A 6,000-nucleotide genomic window follows, 5' to 3' on the forward strand; every position below is an offset into this window, starting at 1 on the left:
GTCTCCCAAGTTACTAAACTAATAGGATAATTTTGACATGATTGAAAAGTTCTTTGAGTAGTTGTGGCAGACCCTGCTAAATGCTATCATAATATTTATTTTATTCATGCTTACTTCCAGAACCCACTTTTATTTGGAGCAGCAATATCCCTACTTCAAAAACTATATTTTCCAGCTTCCCTTGCAGCTAGGGATGGCTCTGTGATATATTCTGGCCAGTGAGATATAAGCATAAATCACTAGGTATAAACTCAGGCTTTTTTTTTTTTTTACACATTTGGATTGTACAAATGTCTGCTCACCATTCATTTCTCCTTCTTGGAATGCAGACATGATACTGGAGATAGCAAGGGGTTTGCAACTACCAAGCAACAAACATGCTGTGGATGTTTGAAACAGATAGGTACAGCCCAGGTGATATGGAGCCACCTTAACCAACTTTGTACTCTTTATTTTGGGACTTCTTTCTACCTGAGAACAACAAGCCATGTGGTTGTTTACACTTCTTTGTTTTACTTCTTTTCATGCTTGTACTTTTCAATTTATGACCCTTATGTAGTTAAACATTTGGTCACATTATCTTTTGTTGGACTTCTGCTTCTGCCCAAGATGGAATAAAAGAAAACTGATTTTCTTCCTGCCTGTATTAACTAAAAAGTCTAACAGAATATATGAAATGACACTTTTCAAGACCTTATGTATCATGACTGACAGTAATTCTTGTTTGTTACCTCTCTAATATCGTAGACAGGTATGGTAATATAGGTCAAGCAGTAGGATGTTCTGTAAAATCTGGAAATTGTTGCACAAATGCTCACGACAGAAAGCCAGAAGCAGATGTGCACAGGGAATTAGTGGTGACTGAAGCTGTACTAATATTTACGCCTAGTTCCTTTTGCACTCCATTGTCTTGCATTCCAAATCATTCATTTTAGTCTTCGTCTTGATCACCACATTATTTCTACTGTGCATATCAGAGTTTTAAAAGGCCATAAACCAGTCATCACAAGCGCATTAAGGAAGATCTGAGTTGTTTAAATATGAATTCAAAACTGATCCTATGTTACTGTCCTTGTCACACAAAAAAATGCATATGTGTTATTTTCTTTCTAAATGTTTGAAGCAAATTCATCAAAAATATTTTTCTATTTACGATCTATTTTACATTTTCCTCCTATGCCTATTCCTTTTCTCTTTTTGCAGCATTATTGAGATAAGCAAAAAGTTACTATCTTTGGGCAACAATGATAACTAAGCTCAGACTGGGCATTCTGAAAGTAACCAGTGAGAAGCCTGGGTTACCTAGATAGCAATCATCAAGAAGCCAGGAACTCTTCTTATGGTTCAGACCCATTACCTCGGCCCATTAACTCAGCAGCATAGTAGACACGTGAATTACCAAATAGCCTTCCTTTTCATAAGAAGATTTAGAGACATGTCGATAACAGTACAACCAGAAGTTCTTACTTCTTGTATTAAAAAATGATCTACTTGCATCCAGGAAAGTAGGAAAGGAGAACTAGAAGGAGCTAGAAGAAGTTCCTAACTGCTGCCTCCTCATATTTGCTTGATCTCACTGAGATAATACTATGCATCACTGAGGCCTATATCTTCTTTGAATCTCCAGTTATCCCAAGGTTGCTGTGTATAAAATAGGCTTTTATAAACTTTTTGCACTTTTTATTTACTTAAGAGTGTGTCCTGGGATGGGTGCAGTGGCTCACGCCTGTAATACCAACACTTTGGGAGGCCGAGGCCAACAGATCACGAGGTCAGGAGATCGAGACCATCCTGGTTACCACGGTGAATCTCCGTCTCTACTAAAAATATAAAAAATTAGCTGGGTGTGGTGTCACATGGCTGAGGCAAGAGAATCACTTGAACCCAGGAGGCGGAGGTTGTAGTGAGCCAAGATTGCATCACTGCACTCCAGCCTGGGCAACAGAGAGAGACTCCATCTAAAAAAAAAAAAAAAAAAGGAGTGTGTCCGGGCGTGGTGGCTCATGCCTGTAATCCCAGAACTTTGGGAGGCCAAGGTGGGCAGATTACCTGAGGTCAGGAGTTTGAGACAAGCCTGGCCAACAGGGTAAAACCCCGTCTCTACTAAAAATACAAAAATTAGCCAGGCATGGTGGCACATGCCTGTAATCCCAGCTACTCAGGAAGCTGAGGCAGGAGAATTGTTTGAGCACAGGAGACGGAGATTACAGTGAGCTGAGATCATGCCACTGCACTCCAGTCTGGCTGACAGAGCAAGACTCTGGCTCAAAAAAAAAAAAAGTGTCCTATGATGTGATTTTGTAAATGTGAGACTATGGTTATAAGGAACAATGAGTTTTGGTGTTTAAATAACAGCCAATATGTTATTCAATGTTTTCTATGTGCTAGACACTGTCTTAAGTGATTACATGTATTACATGATTTAATTTCCAAAGCATACTTAGGAGGTAAATAGAATTATGACTCCCAAATAAACACAGAGAAATATGTAAAGTTACTCAAGTTTATACAACTATTAAGTGGTTGAGTTCACATAGGTATCCTGTCTTGAGATCCTGAACTCCTAACTACTATGTTTTTGCATTCTAGCTTTTAAATGTTCTTTTAAAAGAAAGGCCCGGGGCAGAGCAAGATGCCCGAATAGGAACAGCTCCAGTCTCCAGCTCCCAGCGCTAGCGACACAGAAGACAGATGATTTCTGCATTATCAACTGAGGTACTGGGTTCATCTCACCGGGGAGTGCCAGACAATCGGTGCTGGTCAGCTGTTGCAGCCCAACCAGCGAGAGCTGAAGCAGGGCGAGGCATCGCCTCACCTGGGAAGCGCAAGGAGGAAGGGAATCCCTTTTCCTAGCCAAGGGAACAGAGACACACAACACCTGGAAAATCGGGTAACTCCCACCCCAATACTGCGCTTTAAGCAAACGGGCACACCAGGAGATTATATCCCACACCTGGCCGGGAGGGTCCCACACCCACAGAGCCTTCCTCATTGCTAGCACAGCAGTCTGCGATCTAACCGCAAGGCAGCAGCGAGGCTGAGGGAGGGGTGCCCGCCATTGCTGAGGCTTAAGTAGGTAAACAAAGCCCTGGGAAGATCGAACTGGGTGGAGCTCACAGCAATTCAAGGAGGCCTGCCAGACTCTGTAGACTCCACCTCTGGGGACAGGGCACAGCTAAACAACAACAACAACAACAACAAGCAGCAGAAACCTCTGCAGACACAAGCGACTCTGTCTGACAGCTTTGAAGAGAGCGGTGGATCTCCCAACACGGAGGTTGAGATCTGAGAACCGACAGACTGCCTGCTCAAGTGGGTCCCTGACCCCTGAGTAGCCTAACTGGGAGACATCCTCCACTAGGGGCAGACGGACACCCCACACCTCACACGGTGGAGTACACCCCTGAGAGGAAGCTGCCAAAGCAAGAATCAGACAGGTACACTCGCTGTTCAGCAGTATTCTATCTTCAGCAGCCTCTGCTGCTGACACCCAGGCAAACAGGGTCTGGAGTGGACCTCAAGCAATCTCCAACAGACCTACAGCTGAGAGTCCTGACTGTTAGAAGGAAAACTAACAAACAGGAAGGACACCTACACCAAAACCCCATCAGTACATCACCATCATCAAAGACCAGAGGCAGATAAAACCACAAAGATGGGGAAAAAGCAGGCAGAAAAGCTGGAAATTAAAAAACTAAGAGTACATCTCCCCCTGCAAAGGAGCGCAGCCCATCACCAGCAACGGATCAAAGCTGTACGGAGAATGACTTTGACGAGAGGAGAGAAGAAGGCTTCAGTCCATCAAACTTCTCAGAGCTAAAGGAGGAATTACGTACCCAGCGCAAAGAAACTAAAAATCTTGAAAAAAGAGTGGAAGAATTGATAGCTAGAGTAATTAATGCAGAGAAGGTCACAAACGAAATGACAGAGATGAAAACCATGACACAAGAAATACGTGACAAATGCACAAGCTTCAGTAACCGACTCGATCAACTGGAAGAAAGAGTATCAGCGATTGAGGATCAAATGTTTCTAAACACTTCTATATCAAGGCTATGTTTAGAAGTAAATGAAATTGCCATTATTCAGCCATTTTTTGACCTACAGAAATGAATATTTTATATGATCCAACCTAATACTGTATTTAAAGAGGCATGGATCCTACCCCTACCTCAAACTTTAATTTTATTTAGTATGCCCACAAAGATATTGGTTTAAAATCCTGTTTTTTTAAAGATTTGGAAATTTTTTCAAACTACAGACTAGTTTTTAGTGACTCTTCTAGGAATGAGACATCTTGGTGGAGAACTAGAAAGAGCATCCTCAGCTTTGTACTCACGTAGACCTGGATTATTTGTCTTATTGGCCCAGCTCCTCTTGGAATCTTAGTATGTTATTTGATAAAATGGAGTAGATAATGCCTTTCTGATATTATTGAGTGAGAATTGAAAGTGACACATGTTCCAAATATATTGCACATTACCTGGCACATCGTGGGCTTTCAATAATAAACGTTCTTATTATCCTCAAAGAAAGCAACTTAATGCTACTTAGGATTTTTCTCTGTCAGCTATGGTAAATATTTTGTATATTGAAATGTATCATTACTTTATGAATCTATTTTGAAGTTACAGTCTTTAAACAAATCATACAATCATGGGATAACCTTTTTTATTACAAATGTGCTACCTCGCTGTAATCCAATCACTTTGAGTACTTTGCGCTTTGCTTCTAGTGTACATCAATAATTGAACAAACTTGATGTACATAATTGAAGTAAGAATAAAATATTGATTTCTTAAAACAAGAAAATTATATTTGAATAGCTTTGATTTAGTCATTTTTTATGTTTTTTACTTTTGCTTTTCTTTTACTCTGTATTACATATGAAGATATATCTGTATATATACGCAGAAAACTACACATATTCTAAATATACAGATTGGTGAACATTCACAAACTGAATGAGTACTCAGATTCACTTCAAGAAACAAAATGCTACCATTATCCCATAAGTCTACCTTGTGTACCCTATTATAACACTCCCCACCAAGGATAACCAGTATCCCAACTTCTAATAGCATAAATTAGTTTTTCTTTTAAAAAATTATATAATTAGAATCATGGAGTCATATAGTAATATTCTTTTGTGGCTATTTCACTCAACATTCTTTGTGAGATTCATCAGATTGCCTAATGTGCGCAGTAGCTGTTGTACATTCATTCTCATAGCTCGATAGAATTCTATTATGTGAATATACCACAATTTATCCAGGCTACTGTTGATTTCCCATTCGATTTTAAAATTATGCAGCTTCTCTGATTTACTAAAATTATAGGAGTAGGGAGCTAAAACATCTTTTAACTCATATAAATGAAGTATTTTGATTCCTTTCTTAATACAATTCAACAGCTATTTATTCAATGTTTACAAAGCACTTCAGGGATTGTACAGATAGGACAACACTTCAAGTAGCTTACATCCTTAAGGGAGGAGATTTTAGATAACACAAGTTTTCTAGTTTAAGGCAACTTTTCATAAACACCCTTAGGAAATGAAGCAAGGCTGTACAGGGCTGCACAGGGAGGAAGAAAGGAGGACAAAAGAAATGGTTGATGGGCTTTAAAGAACATGTTAAACTATTTTATTAAAATCTTCTTGAAAGAAAATCCTATTGAAGTTTAAAGACTTTAAATTTGAAGGACAATTCAGAGACATAACGTTGCTTCTTTTAAACAAAACTACTAAAGAAAAAGCCCTTTAAATCTGATTAGGACTACAAATCAACAATCCTCTCATAAATGTAATAAAATATCCCACTGAGGTTGGTATATTAACCAAAAAATAATGTTCCAAAGAAAATACTAGGCTTTTTTTTTACTCAAAGGTAAATAATAAAAATATAAAACATTCTAAACAATTATTTAAAAATCTGTTGATATATAATTACTCTTTCCAAAAAGCAGTTGAATAACTTTTTTTCTGTGATTTCTTCATCA

The sequence above is a fragment of the Macaca fascicularis genome, chromosome 3, assembly GCF_037993035.2.
Source record: "Macaca fascicularis isolate 582-1 chromosome 3, T2T-MFA8v1.1".
NCBI classification, from domain to species: Eukaryota; Metazoa; Chordata; class Mammalia; order Primates; family Cercopithecidae; genus Macaca; species Macaca fascicularis.